Source organism: Amblyomma maculatum, chromosome 10, assembly GCF_055883805.1.
Source record: "Amblyomma maculatum isolate TAMU_Amacu chromosome 10, ASM5588380v1, whole genome shotgun sequence".
Taxonomy (NCBI): domain Eukaryota; kingdom Metazoa; phylum Arthropoda; class Arachnida; order Ixodida; family Ixodidae; genus Amblyomma; species Amblyomma maculatum.
Genome location: NC_139353.1, coordinates 125,948,923 through 125,965,311, shown reverse-complemented (window position 1 = coordinate 125,965,311; position 16,389 = coordinate 125,948,923). Strand labels below are relative to the sequence as shown.

Genomic DNA, 16,389 nt, shown 5'->3' with positions numbered 1-16,389 from the left:
AAATATTGGCGACTTGGCTAGCTTCTGGCTAGTTTTAGAGCATACATGGCTCACAGGTTACCTATACACAACCTAGCTACGACCCGAGTTAGCCAAATGTGGTGCCCGCAAGGCAGTGGTTTACCCCATTCTGGACTTCAGTCTATTCATGCATGGTTCCTGGTCAAACCGTGAATCGTACGCAGTTCGAATGTGCACGTAAATGGCTGTTGTGGGAACATTTTTAGTTACGCAGGTATTGCTTGAAGCGGACTCTGATTTTAACTTTGTATAATTGCTTTTGTATAAGTGACGAACTTCTTCGGGTAGGTGGAAAGCGATCCATGCGTAAGGAGCTTCATTTAAAAGGCTGGCCTCTAAGAAAGGCAGGTTCAAAAAAGCATTTTTGTTTACTAGTTTTCTCCATAGGGGGAACGAAAGGACAGACAGCCTAGCTCGAGGTAACGCATTCCGAGCAGGGCAGTCAAATGCTCCGGAGCTCCGCCTACAGGCTTGCGAGGGGGGATACGCAGAGATCTTGTACTTGCATAGGGGAGCTAGAATTAGATATCCACCACCACACAAAGCGCTAACAAAGGAGGAAGCGGTCGGCTGGCGCAGATTACAGACCAATTCCTTTCCTAACCTACACATACTTAATAAAATGTTCCCGACACAATACAGAGACACCTGCCCTTGGTGCGATGCCACACCTACACTTTATCATATCACGTGGGAATGCGAACGCAACAAAGCATTCTACCAAAACGAAGACCCGAGTGCGGAGCAATGGGAGAGTCGGCTCACCAGCGACGAGCTCGCGACCCAAAGGGCCTTAGTGCAGCACGCGACTGATGCAGCACGACTTAGTGGAGCCTTGGAATAGGGGCCCACCCTTGCTGACGAGAAGCCTCAAGTCGCCAGCGCCAGAGAAGACGACGGAGACTTCACAACCGCGAAACCCTTGAAATATCCAATAAAGTTTTCACTCACTCACTCCATTATTAATTAAAAGATGCCAAGCAATTTTGTAATACAACGAGTAGCACTTACCTTCAAGGTTGTGGGGTTTATGACCATATATACCTGCTTACAGATTTTAGGCTGGGGTGAAGATTCCACTTTTTCTTTTTGCTCCTTAAGCTCCTTAAGGGCACGCTCGCCCTCTTCGCAGATGTTAGAAAATGCACAAAAAACCTAACTTGTTTTCAGTATGCATTAAATTAATATTTTCCAGATATTTAGAGTGAGCCTGTAAAAGGCTTTTACTCAGATCATTACAACGCCGATCGTCAGTGTGATCAGTGCGGAGGTCCCGTAGTCATCGAAAAAGCCTGAATTCGATTGAAATATCGTGTATATCACATTACACAAATAACGGGTGTCCTAGCTGACTTGATCCTAAGCAAAAAATATCATTTCATGAACAGGCAAAGCAAACCAGTTGTATATTGGTGGAGCTACTAAATGACATTATTTTATTACCTAATGGACCTTGTTTACCAAAATTACCAAATATTAAATTAAGAAAGAGCCCTTTAATGCTTTTTATGGTCCCGAAACGCCGGTCAAAGTTTCATATAGGGGAGTCGTAGAGCAGGCACGAAATGGTCGCGCGGGCCCTGTATACTCAGCGTTGTTTTCCGGCCAACAGGCTGCCCTTCTCTTGGTGTTCGCGCTTTTGGGCGTTGGTATTTGGACTTTTCATGGACACTACTTTGCTGATTACCTGAAAGCTTGTCTACAGCAAGAAGATGCGTGCGATTGGCAGCTAGTAAATTCTGCTAGCTGCCATTTTCAGACGAAACGCGCCTGTATTTCCTCGTTGCTTATGAAACTGATTTGGGTACATGAGTCGTATTGTATTTCTCACATTTGTTTTACCACTGCTTGTCTGCAATGTCGCTCCAGAAGGTTTACCGTCGTGGTCAGTAACGTGTTTATATGGGCCTGGGTTGCGGCGGTTTGGGCCATTCTTGCTTTCGTGCATAACTGCTACCCCATCCTTACGCCAGGCACTTACTTTGAAACAAAAACTCCATTCTCACTGCTACGGAAATAAGAAGTCATGGCAGCATCTGAAGACCGGAGGGAGCGCTACAGAAGCGATAACATGACGAAGGCACCCGCACTTTTGAGAGCGCCATTTAAAAGTGCTTTGATTTTGTTTTGCTAATATTTGCAGAGTTGGCAAAGTCCGATGCTAAGACTGGCTGCATGAGCCATATATATATATATATATATATATATATATATATATATATATATATATATATATATATATATATATATATATATATATATATTTACTTTATCACGCTGCAACGACGACGAAGCCGGGGGCGGTGCCATAAGCGCAGGACGCTGTAAAACATGACGCTGGCAAAAGCTATAGGCACAAAGAAGAGTTACCGTGCATACAATGCGACATCGAGTTACAGGTGTGCATGATTCTTTAAAATATAACTGATAATGCGGTCAATATAAAATATACTGAGAAAAACCCACCTTCTATTCAATATGTGGCAACATGTTCATAGCAAAAGAAAAATATATTTGACACTAAGGAACAACATGTAATAACAAAGGCCTATGGTTCCTACAAAGAAGTCTAAATAAGATGCCATACAAATCTCTGTAGAACACACAAAATTTATTATGCATACATAAGCCATGAAATAAAAAATGCGAATGTAATCATACAGAAATATTATGAAGATATGCAAGATTCGCATCAGCAAATGCAGAAAACACATGGTCCTCAGACACATCAATCATGCGTTCAGGACAGAAAACAAAATTAAGGTGGCAGCGACGCTCGCATGTTCAAAACTCTTAGAGGGGCTCCTACTACGTAGGCTTCCTGCCACTGCCTGCTGGGCATGCAGACCGCTTTGTTGCCCGCACCTGTTTGTTGTTTTCTCGTGTAAAAACGTGCAATCTTACCTCAAGAAAACGTGCACCACCTCTGCTGTGGTGCTCACATAATGTGATGCGCATCCAACACCAACCGAGACAGTGCGGTTGGCAATGAGAACTTTCTCAATAATGCATTTATTCACATCTGTACATGCAACTACGTTCACAGTCAATTCCTCTACATGGCTCTCGACAACTTTCAAGAGGCCGAGCAACCGGCTTGATGTCACCTGGAGGAAGTCTCTTGAGTTGGCGAGTATCAAAGCGCTTGGCTCCCGCTTGAAGATCTTCATTGTTTGTACATAACTGCAGCAAGCCATGGTTGAAAACTTCTCAACTATATAACCAGTAAAACAGTCAAGGATGCAATATTTTATCGCTAATCCACCGCCAAGTTTAGCAGCATGCTCGTTGAAGTCATCAGGCTCGACAAAAAATGTCATCAAGGAGCACTGTCAAGGTGTCAATCTGAAATGCAACTATTTTTTTCTACAGGAAGCCTAAAAGCAAAACATTAAAACAAAGCAAACAACAGGCGAACATCCATGAGAGGCTATTTATTGTCATATTATTTCTATAAAACGTTTCTGGAGCATGCAAAGCTGAAGCTAACCTCACTAAGAAGCGATTGGATTTGAATTGAGGCACACGTTTCTATCTCGCAGCGAACTTTAAAGAGGGTACTGCACCTGAGATGTAGAAGGCATTGGCTTCTCCAAGAGGCCTTGGAGCCTGAGGAGCAATTTTGGCCCGTCTGCATCAACTGAAGCCCGCTTTGGTGGCCGCACCAGGTTGTTCAACCGACAACATCCGATATATAAACAGAAAATGCTGCACGGTTGGCTGCCCTTCATCTCCAGTTACATGGCGCACTATACCGAAGAACCTCTGAAAGGAAAACAAAACTCTCAGTGGAAGAACAAGTGCTAGAAAAAACACTTACCTTTATAGAATCCTGGCCAAACTTTCCAATCAGTACATAGCGAAATCTGATTTGAGCGGACTTTCAATAAGTGCAACTATACTGTGGAAGGTACTCTTGAGGGCCCGATGACTTGATAATTTTCAGCACTGTCTGTAGTCGTCTTCAAAGTTTGACGAGAAGACAACAATGTCGTCCAAATATACCAAACAAATTTGCCACTTCAAGCCTGCCAGGACTGTGTCCATTACTCGTTGAAATGTGGCTGGTGCGGAGCAGAGGCCAAATGGCATCACCTTGAACTCAAAAAGACCGTCCGGTGTCATGAATGCGGTCTTCGCGCGATCTCTTTCGTCGAACTCAATTTGCCAATATCCGCTTTTCAGGTCCATCGATGAGAAGTACCTTGCATTGCAGAGCCGGTCGAGAGTGTCCTCGATGCGGCGAAGCGGGTAGACATCCTTCTTCGTTATGCTATTCAAGCGGCGGTAATCAACGCAGAAGCGAAGTGTGCCGTCTTTCTTCTTCACCAAAACGACTGGTGCCGCCCAGGGGCTGTTCGATGGCTGGATTACGTAATCACGCAGCACTTCCTCAACTTTATCGCGAATGGCCTGGCGTTCTCGCGGCGATACACGATAAGGGCTTTGGCGTCGAGGTCGGGCGTGTTCGTCCGTTATTATGCGGTGCTTGGCCAGTGGTGTTTGTCGTACCTTCGATGACGATGAGAAGCACTCCCCGTAGGTATCTGGTCTTTCCTGTTGTGGGTCAATGCCGGGTTGATGTTAAATGTGGAGTGACGGAATAGGTCCGCTGCGTCTTCCAGCGTTTGGTCGTGGAGGGCGAATACTTCTTTGAGGTCCGCTAATTCGTCGAGAAAAGCGATCATCGTGCCCTTGCTGAGATGCCATTATTCTTCGGTGAAGTTTGTTACCAGAACCTGAACTTGACCTCTCCGGAATTTCGTGATGCCTCTTGCGATGCCGACACCTCGTTCTAAGAGCAATTGGATATTTCCTTCGACGATGCCTTCAGCGGTTTCGATGTTTGCGCTACCTACGCAGACTGCGATGCTTGATCGGGGCTGGACGGTCAATTCTTCATCGACGACGTTTAGAGGGATGTGTTGCATCAACGTCGTCGTAGCAGGAATGGCTTTGTCTGCAGAGAGCTTGATGAGCTTCGGTCGCAGGTCGATGATATCCCTATGTTCATTTGGAAGTCCATACCTAAAATCACGTCGCGGGAGCACTGCTGCAAGACCACAAAGCTGGTGGGGTAAGTACGCCCATTTACGGTTATTCTTGCAGTGCATCGTGCCGATGGAGTAATCAGGGCCGGCTTGCACGATAAAGTCTGAGCTAAGTCCAGACTTAAATGGTGTCTTTAGAAAGACCAAGCTTATTTAAGACGGCTCGTGTTCCGAACGTCGAACGCTTCGGGTTCATGTTCACCAGAGTGGCTTCCCAGAACGGCCTCAGCAACCACTTGGGGCATTTTTCCTCGTAACACAATCTTAAGCCGCAAAAAGCAATGGCACGGATTTTACACAACGCAAAATTGACGGAATGTGTACATCTTACAGCAGGGACAGTGCCAGCGCATCCCTGTCTTTCCCTAATTTCTCTACTTAGACACCTGGCGTCCTTGTGTCTTAACCAAGACATCACTAGAGTCCTAATCATACAAGCGACTTATTCAAGTCAGGACTGAAGCCCAGTCTTGACTCCAGTCTTAAGCGGCCATGCTAGTGGCCTATTCTTTAGACTCCAGTTAAGTCTGGACTTAGCTAAGACAGTCTTAAGATTGTTTTGTGCAAGCGGGCCCAGGTTGCCACCTGCGGTGCGAATCAGCGGGCCCTCCCAAGCGGTGGTAACTTTTCTGAGCTGAGAGGCTAACGGTCCACTAATGACTGAATAGTCAGATCCGGTGTCTATAGGGAAGTGACTCTGCGACCGTCGATATCAACTTCAAGGTCGTTTGTTCGCGTCCTCGCATTGCACGTGGGCCTTAGTGTCCGATCTCGGCTCCGTCGTTTCTTTAGGTCATGGCCAGGGCATACCGTTGTTACTTCGCTGGGCGGCGGTGTCTGCTCTCACTCTGGTCGTGTTGTCGTCGATGACGTCGTGTGGTGCGGCGGTGAAATGGCTGCGTCGCGTTAGTGGCCGTCGGCGGCGGAGGATGTTCGTCGTTTCGCCGTTGAGCAACCTCACCTCCAAAGGTTGCTCTGTTTAGTTTCCCCGGCGCGGGCTTGGGGACCTTCCGCGCATACTCTCATCATAGGTACGGCCTGGCGGCGCAAAGCGGGCCCGGTACGGCAATGGAGATCTGAACCGACGGCTTGGTGGCGCGATCTCACCGCTACGCAGATAGTTGTCGATTTCTGCGGTCGTTCACCTGGGCGTGGTCGTAGAGCGTCGACTGCAAATCCGCGGAGACCGATTCGTCGGTACGGGCAGTGGCGCATAATGTGGCTGGCCTCACTGCAGTGGAAGCATAATGGCCAGTTTTTCGCTATCCTCCAAGCGTCGCACTTCCTGGGGCTTATTGGCCGTTGGTAGGCTTGGCGGGCGGGGGCCAAGGGGCGGTTTTCAGGAACAGGACGGGAGCGGCGAGGGCTCGGAAAGTCATCACGTCGGGGCGGAGGGCGACGTAATGCACCAGTATAGTTCATCGCTGTCGCCTCTTGTGCCGGAACAGTCGCAGCCGTCGCTTGAGGAACGCCCAGCGCCTGCTGGACGTCTTCACGGACGACGTCCGCGAGCGTCGCCGCTTGCGGTTGTTGCGATGATGGCATCAGTCGGCGGAGCTCCTCTCGCACGATCTCCCGGATGAGGTCCCGAAGGTTCTCTCCGCTTGTAGATGCGTTGGGGTGGTGGCTTGAGCAGTCCGGTTGAAGTGGTCGCTCGTAATGGCGCATCCGGTTGTACAACGTCTTCTCGATAGTAGACGCTTCTGTTTCAAATTCTGCCACAGTTCTTGGCGGATTTCGCACAAGACCCGCAAAGAGCGACTCTTTAACGCCTCGCAATACAAGTTTGACTCGCTCACCTTCGGTCATATTAGGGTCGGCGCGGCGAAAGAGGCGCTTCATCTCCTCAACATACGCCAGGACAGGCTCGTTAGGGAGTTGAAGTCTTGACTGAAGGAGGGCCTGGGCTCTTTCCTGTCGAACGACGCTTAAAAAGGCAATCAGAAACGCTTCCTTTAAAGTCTCCCAATCCTTCATAGTTGCCTCATGATTTTCGAACCAAACTCGGGCATGTCCTTGAAGAAAAAAGTAGACTTGCCTAAGTTTCGCGGCGTCGTTCCAGCCGTTGAATTCTGCCACACGATCGAAAAGGTCCATCTAGTCTCCCGCATCTTCATTCGGTTGTCCATGGAAGCAGGGGGGCTCACGGGGCTGGACAAAACCAACGGGTGCTGTAGGCTGGGCTATTGTCAGCGTCAATGCCTTTCGAGATCAAATGGGGTCAGGCAGCAGACCGTGTTCGGGTTGTAGGCCTTGGAGTCGGCGGCTGGCTCGGTGACCTGTAGGTTGGTCTTCCAAGGCGACAGGAATAAGGCTGAGGTCTTCGCTTGAAGGATCAAGGGAAGCACCTCCACCAGATGTCACGTGGTGGTGACAAGGTTCGATGACACAAATGAAGACACAGGCTTGATGGTACGGAAATGAACTCTTCAGTGGGCTGACTTGCGCCCGCAAAAGAACTAAGCAACTCGGCGGCGGCGATAGCAGTTAACGTGTTGGCCGATCGTCGAACAAAGAATGCCCGTCACACTCGGCAACGCTCAATTTAAAGCCTGCAGAGAACAATCTAGATAACGTCGCAAACAGCTACCAGCACGGGCTGGAACATCGTGGAAAGACACCCGAGGGGCCGGAACCTTCGAGACAGATCTCGGTGCATCTTGCGCTACAACAAAACTGATAAAGGTGTGACTCGCGACATTGAGCATTAACAAACAAAGATTACGGAACTGATACGCGGTCCAGAATCAGAGTGATAAGCCTGTATGCCGGCGGCTGTTAAAATACAACAAATACTGTTTTGAAGGTCTCGCGGCAATATGTTGGCTTGGTCATAAATTGTATTGTATTGTATTGTATTGCGTTTAGTGACGCATAAGCGGCTCAGGCTGTCATGCACCAGGCACAAGGTTGTATCTTGATTTCCATATCTACAGCGCGATAAACGGGACAAGAGAACACAATAACGACAAACACAGCGCTGACTGACAACTGATTTTTATTGCTTGTCCAGCCTGTATATATAATACCTCACCGGAAGGCAGAGATAGAAATCAAGACACACAGATCATGAGTACACATAAAATTCACACTACAACAGGGTCGCATTAACATTCGCATTCGAGATACGCTGTTTCTTTTTTTGATAATGCAACAGATGGTGCACATATACAACTTTCTGAGAGCCTAGCTATCATTTGTGCTTCCACCACCTCTCTAGTCAACTGGTCATGATGGCTTCCTAATATCATACACTCATTGCACAAAGGTTGGCAGGCACGCCTATCGCCACCTTCGTCACCTTCCTTGCAGATGCTGCAGTGCTTAGCCACGTGACCGGTAATAGGGACATGCGTAACGTTATAATAATGTTCTTTTAATCTTTCGTTAAGACATCGGCCAGTCTGGCCGATGTAACTCTTCCCACATGATAGCGGCAGGGAATATTACACCTTCCTGGCACTTCACAAATTTTTTGGCGTGTCTTTTTCTGCAGCCGCCTGTTTCATCGTTAGCCGAATTAACTTTTTTGACCAGTTTCGAGAGTCAGTTAGGAGCCGAAAAGACAACGTCGACTCCGGCATGCTTGCCAATCCTTGTCAGGTTATGTGATACCTGATGCATATATGACACCACAGCAAACTTCATCTTCTTTTTATCTGGTCTTTTCTCGCCTTTCATCTCAGCTTTCACTTTTTTCAGTACTTTCTCTGCCACAGAAGTCAGAACGTCAGAAGGGTAACCGGCCTGTGTGAGGCGGCACACTTGGTTTTTGAAGCTAAGTTCCAGCCTGTGCTGACATGTCTTTTTTACAGCATTGTAAGACACTGAATGAACAATGGCTCTTTTTACGAGCTTTGAAACCGATTCTTCCGTATGCTTCTGCTCATTCAAAGCTCGTAAAAAGAGCCATTGTTCATTGAGTAGATTAAACGAAAGATTAAAACGAAAGATTAAAAGAGCATTATTATAACGTTACGCATGTCCCTATTACCGGTCACGTGGCTAAGCACTGCAGCAGCTGCAAGGAAGGTGACGAAGGTGGCGATAGGAGTGCCTGCCAACCTTTGTACAATGAGTGTATGATATTAGGAAGCCATCATGACCAGTTGACTAGAGAGGTGGTGGAAGCACAAATGATAGCGAGGCTCTCGGAAAGTTGTATAAGTGCACCATCTGTGGCAGTATCAGAAAAAGAAACAGCGTATCTCGAATGCGAATGTTAATGCGACCCTGTTGTAGTGTGAATTTTGTGTGTACTCATGATCTGTGTGTCTTGATTTCTATCTCTGCCTTCCGGTGAGGTATTATATATTCCGGCTGGACAAGCAATAAAAATCAATTCTCAGTCAGCGCTGTGTTTGTCGTTATTGTGTTCTCTTGTCCCGTTTATCGCGCTGTAGATATGGAACATCGTCACCAACTCGCCCAACAACTGACCTTGTATCTTGAGTTTAGTATAGTATATGTGTTCATTCTACAGTTTCTTTAAAACATTTGCTTTCTTTAGAAAGCTAAAAACCTATGACAGATCAACAAGGTCATTTTCACTTAAAATCAATGCTGGTGGAACGGAATGTGCTCATATTAAAATCAAGTAAATTACTTTTTGTTTTGTGTTTCGAGTCCTGTGCATGACAATAAAACATGGTTTATGGTGAGTTCCTGGCCACATTCTTGACACAATGGTTTGTTTTCTTTTCTCAACACAAAATTATGCGTCAAGTGTGTATGGCCAATGCGGAGTCGGCATAAAATCACTTCTATGAAACGTTCTTGATTACAACATGATTTCCATCCTCCTAAAATACGCTTCACCAACTGCAGTTTGTTATTTACCTAGCTACACCATGACGACTGCCATCTCTCCTTTAGTTTACAGCGCACTAGCGCCATGCAGTCTCTGTATGGAATAGTTATGTTCTTAACCTGTTTGTCATGGGCAGCGCAAACCTCTGCTCTCTCATTGCCTCCAATGCCGACGTGATTCAGGACTCAGAAAAATGTTATGTCCTTGATCAGAGGCTGCTGATATATTATGTATGATGTCTCCAAGTAGTGGAGCAGCTGCGTTTTTGTGGTGAAGGGCTGTGAAGACATTCAGAGAGTCTTTGTAAATAATACTGTTTGTGATGTTTCCATTGGCTATTTTTCTTACTGCCATAGCAAGTGCATAACAATCAGCGGTAAAAATGCTCGTACACTGAGGTTGTCTTACTATTTTTCCCCCTTTTCCTTGCACTACTGCACTTCCAACATGCTTGATTGTCTTGGAACCATCTGAATAAAACTGTGTGCAGTTTGAGTATTTTCTTTAAGAGCTAAGAATTTATGCAAAATATGTTCATGTGGTGTTTTCTGTTTACAAAACTGAGTCAATGTGAAATCACAAACAATGGGGAGGGGGGGAGGCTGTACCATGCTGGTAGTGGATCGTGCCCTGATTCAATATCAGGGAGGGAATTTAGTATTCCCAGCTAATGACATTTATCCTCGAACCGGAGTAGCAAGGGTCTATTGTTGAATAACATTCTGGAGCGGCACTTTGTAACAAGAGGGTAGCATATATGTTTCGGTAATGAGCGTATTTTGAGGAGATATCAAATTGTAAGCATGGGTCATCTGTATTCGAGGGAGGGTTCATTTGCTTCAACATAGCCTGTTTAAGCGCCAGATGCGAGACGCAAACCCAGGTTGTGCACAGGGTCCAGTCGTTTTAGGTATGACGCTCTTGCAGACCCGTACACTGCACAACCGTAATCCAAACAAGAAGTACAACAGACTGATAAATGCTCAAAAGGCATGTTCGATCGGACCCAGAGTGTTTTCTTGAAATGACCTTGAGTATACTTAGAGATTTGGTAGCTTTCAGTTTAAGAGTATTGATGTGAGACAAAATGTGAGTTTTCTATCAAAAGTTATCCCCAGAAATTTGTGCTCATTTTTAAATGCTAATTCGGTCTCGTTCAGGTGCACAGTGGCGTCGGTTTGTATTCCACGCCTGAGTGAAAACATAACTGCCGCTGTTTTCGGTGGAGAAAACTGAAATCCATTTTTGTCTGCCCATGTCTTTAGCTTAATAATAGTTAGCTGCACTTGCGTCTCACATGTTGCTACGTTTGAGGAGGTGCAGGCTATTTGAAGATCGTCGACGTAGACCGAGTACATAATAGATTTTGGTTTTACTTTGGAAATGGAAGTCATTTTAACTATAAAGAGCGTGGTGCTGAAAATACATCCCCGCGGAACAACATTTTCTTGTACTGTGAAAAACGGCCCCGAACTAAACACACCACAAGAAAGAAGACGGGACAAAGGCGCTCCTCACAACTGAATTTACTGAAACCCACGATTGATCTTATATAGGCGACGTTTCCAAAGGGAAAGAAGGATGGGGAGAAAGATAGGGGAAATCATCAAACGACCATCGAGAACGCAAGGAAAAAAAAAGAACGAAAAACTCGGTTAATGGATAACAGAATCTAAAAACCTAATTTCGGAGGCCAGAAGAGATAATGAGGGGATGCTGATACACCTGCTGTCAAACTTCTTAATGTAGAAAGCCTCCAAACTAACACCTGCCGTTTTATCCTTACTCTTTCCAAGAATCTTCGACTCATCCAACCTGGAACCGCATTCGTTGCAGTTGATTACGCGCGCAACCAAATGTGCTTACTTGTCTTTTAAATCTGACAAATTTCGTGCATGTTCCCCCAAACGCTCGTTGATGCATCGGCCAGTTTGGCCTACGTACAACTTTCCACACGTCAAGGGAATAGCATAGACCACTCCAACAGAACACTTTGTAAACGGAGAGTCGTGCTTTATCTGGCAACCCTCTTTTCTTGGGTTGCAAATTCGGGGGCACAACTTTCCAAACTTGTTGGCAGCCGAAAAAGCGACACTCACGCCATGCCTGTTGGCCTCAGGTTGTGCGAGGTTTTGTGCATGTAAGGCACAACAAGCGGCTTCTGCGTCCTCCGTCTATCCTCTCCAGTACATCTTCGTGTTCCGCTCTTGATATTTTGAAGGAGGGTCTCACAAACTGCAACCAACACAGAGCAGGGGAACCCAGCCGCCGAAAGCCGGCTCATCTGATTATGGAAGCTGGTTTGCAACTGATGCGGGCACGATTTCCTGAGCGAAGACTCTAAGCAATGCGAAGCTATTGCTCTTTTCAGTTTTCGAATGCATAGAATCATAAGGCAAAAGATCTTTTTTAGCACTTGGGTAATAGCCCCAGCAAACGTGTCTTTCAAGAAAGGTTAGTTTCAAGTCTAAAAACTGTAAAACGTTAGTGTCGGGTAGTGCATGGGTAAAAGAGAGCCCAAGTCCATGTTTGTCAAAAACATTTAAACATCAGCTACTGTAGAGGGGTAGGTGATGGAAGTCTGCTTTTTTAAAAGCACTAAAAAATCGTCAAACTACCTAAAAACATGTAAACCCCCCCCGCCCGCACGCAAACATTTAACTAAAGATTTGTCCATCTTTGCTAAAAAGATGTCGCAAAGAACCGGGGCCACGCAAGACCCTATACATATGAACATGAACCAACTAGCCAGTGAAACGGTATTAAAACATTTTCTTGGGTAAAGGTTTTTGACAGTGCAGTACCTAGACGCACCTTAAATGTGCGCTTGGCAAGAAAATCATTCAGAACTTTCAGCATTCGCCCACGGATCCCTAAGTCTACTAGGTCACGTAGGATCCCAAACCTCCAGGTTGTGTCGTACGCTTTGTCTAGGTCAAAGAAAACGGCGAGGCAGTGTTGCTTGCGTATAAAAGCCTTTCTGACTATTTTCGAGGCGAACCAGATGGTCTGTTGTTGAATATGTTTTTCTAAAACCACATTGATTGATGGCTAAAAGTTCACGGGATTCAAGAGAAAACATTATTCTGATGTTGAGAACGCTTTCAAAGGATTTGGCTGGGCAGATGGTGAGGGCAATGGGCCTATAACTGCTTTTCGATGTCGTTGGTTTTCCTGGCTTTAGGAATTGTACAATTATCGCCTTCGTTATTCCGCCAATACATATTTTGTTAAATATTTTCAAAAGTGCTTCTTTTGAACATTCGGATAAATTGGCGAGGATTTTATAATGTAATCGGTCAGGACCGAGTGCAGTTTGTTTACCTGCACATAAAACACTTTTTAATTCCTCAATGCTTTGGTGAAAAATCAGGCCTGCCTGGGCATGGGAAGTGCTTGGACGTATATGTTCTTCTCATCAAGCCAGGCAATGATTTCCTTCAACGTCTGAAATGAAATCATAAGACAACTTCAGATAGCAGGTCACTAGTTATTATGAAAGAGGTACAATGCTCACAGCAATATGGTTTGTTTCGTGATACTGCACATGTTCTGGCCTGCGAGAATTCAGAGTGTCGGACTACTTGTTCATCTTTCTCGTAAAGTTTGATGTAGCAGGTGACTGATGGAGCTCGTTACATTCCTCCTGTTTGCTGTAAAACTCCATCGCCGCTGCAGTGCTTTCTCTGAAAAGCTGTGCAATAAATAAAAAATATCGAGAGACATCTTCAGCAAATAAGTTTCAAGATGCATTTTCAATATAATAAGCATTACCATGCAGGATGCCTTGTCCGGATAACAAGCTACCTGAAAAACCTGATCGACCTACCTTTCAACGGCTATACCAGTGGCATTTTAAAAGGCTACAACTTCATTTTTATTTTCAATACATTCAAGAGCAGAAGTAAACAGCTCTTGGTGGGGGATAGAATAGAATACCTCTTCCACATCCATCGAGAATATGCTGCCAACCTGTATTGCTCTCCATAAAACATATTACATCACGTGAGGTCCTGGTTTCAAATAGATCTTTACCACACGGTGTATTCAGGTTCTTCAAGAGATACCTGCTAAGCAATAATTGCCAGGCGTCTCGTTCACTTACAATACTGCGGAAAGGTACTTTCAATTTAGGGGTTTTAGCCCTGAAACATACTTTCAGGCTAGTTTCACTGCTATCAGCTATACTTTTGGCAAGTTTACACAGTTCAAGCTTGGAACACAGGGACACGGCAGCTTTCTTTACCTTGGCGGATTTGTGTCACGTGCAAACGAAATTCCTGCTGACGGCTTGGAAGTCTTTTTTTTTGTACATGGCTGAAGTACATGGCTGAAGAAAACACCACAACCCTCTTTCCTTGTTACTCTCCGGTAGGCGCTGGGACTTAGTCTTGAAATAGTCCCCCACATAGAGCATGGAAACCTTAAGACTACTGGCTTTCCTTGAAACCGTCCTCGAGAGCCTATCACCTCCTCTCCTCTGCCCGCGGAGCACACATACCCTCCCCCCCCCCCCCCCCCCCGTCATCCGCGAAACCGGCGGGAAGCGAACGCAAGGACGAAAGTTGAGCGAGCGAGCGAACGTCATCGCTGTCATCGCGTTGCTACGGCAACGGCGTTGCCATGGCGACGATGCGCCATCTATTATGCTCGGCGGTGGCTAAAAGTCAAATGGCTTGCGGCGCAATGGGCCACGGGCTACCGTGCAGAACGGTTCTACCTGACGTAGTATTGGTTTCGCAATAAAACCTGCAAATACCTTGACACTACAAGGCTCCAGGCTACGAGATGCCCATAAGACACCTTCAGTGTCAGCATGAAAAAGTGGTTAATCACTCATGTATTTCTTGAAGGCTGCCCTGTGGGCATTGAAAACAGGATGCATCTGTATAAAGAACCAGGCACAAGACTGCGAAGAGATCCAATTCTTGTCGCTGTGTACAGTGCTTTTAATGCACTGAACAACATAAGTGAAGAAAAATGCTAAAAATGCAAGCAGGACCAGGAGAACATACAAGTTGAAACTTCAGGCTACCTTGGGATTGCAAGAGACGGGACTGAGTATTAAAGACTGTTTGCTCTAGACATATTGCCTCACATAAAAAAAATAACTTTGCTGACGAACAAATTAACAGTAGCAAAGCATGTATTCGGTCGTGTTGAAGATTTATGATAAAAAAGTGTACACTTGGACAACATAGAGCATCAGACGGGAGGCACTGCCAGCACTGACTCAAAGTTTTAATGCAGAAGATAGACAAAACAAGTATGAAATGGAACCACACAAGCACCTATCACACCCACGTGGAAGAAAGTTAACACGCAAGGCATGCAAGATAACGTATTAGACCAACGTGTTACCCCGCAAGGGGCATCTGCTAAAGCAGGTGATTGCGTTAACTGTGCGACACCTAAGCCCCGGGCACCCACGCTTACCCGTGCTTGGCATCACTGTGTGGGGAAAATGGAAATCCTTTAGGTCTAGCCAATGCCGAGTGATTGGACTTTTAAGGCCTCTCGGCAAAGGCAACACACCAGTTTGGCGCACGTTTCCCTGACGGCACCTACGGCATGACCCACCGGGGCAAATCGTCAGTCTCCTTTTTCCATCCTCCCTTCGATTTTTTGCCTTCCTATCTTCTTTCTTTCAACTGTCCTGTCTTCTCGTTTAGATTTTTTCCGTTTCCAGGTGGCAAGGGTTACCTTCGTGTTGCTATAACCACCCTGCATCATGCTATATTCGGTTATAGTCATGTTGTACGGCTGGCGTGGGCAGGACATTCTTGGAAGCTCCTATTCAGTCTCTTTGTTGGGCTCCGTGGTGGGTGGCCGCCATCCTGACCGAAGAGTAAATTCACGACTTGTGTCTCCATTTGTGTTGTCAAGAACATTGACTGGCGCCATAGGCCAATTATATACGATAAAGACACTTGGAAACAGGGACCTGCTGTTAGAATTATTCTACAACTATAAACATCAAAAGCTTAGTGCAGTCAAATCGTTTAGAGAAATAGCAGTTACAGTTAGCCAGAACCGGTCACTTAACACTGTACGAGGTATGTGAGCGAGCAGGGAATACATCGTGGACTAAAAAAAAAAACTCAGATGTTTACCGATAATGATCAGGCACGATAACAAAGGGGTCCTCTTGGGTTTCTTGTGTCGCGACGCTCAAAATGGCGGATGCAGAGCGCCAGCGCTCAGCGAGCTCTTCTGAATCAAGAAGCGGAAATCATTGTTCGGGTGTTATATGCATGTTTGAGAGTAGCTGGTAGCATCGAAAGGGACAAAGGAAGCAAATAGCGGCGCTTTGATAGCAAAGGCATACAAAACAAGCGGTTCTTCATGGAGTGTTAGCATCTCCTCGGGTTGCAACTTACGCTACTGCGGGCGGGCGGAGAATGCAGGCAAGAGAAGTGCGGTCACGTGGTCGTGACGCGCTGCTCTCGACACGCAGAGAACGTTTCCGTGGGAGGACAGTTACACCCTCGCTCGATGCGCCCCTGT

At 46.1% G+C, this 16,389-nt stretch overlaps 1 pseudogene; it reads right to left on the bottom strand.

The window, feature by feature from the left end:
* Nucleotides 1-2,829: 2,829 nt before the first annotated feature.
* Nucleotides 2,830-13,549, bottom strand: LOC146177414 (uncharacterized; annotated as a pseudogene).
* Nucleotides 13,550-16,389: the final 2,840 nt, after the last annotated feature.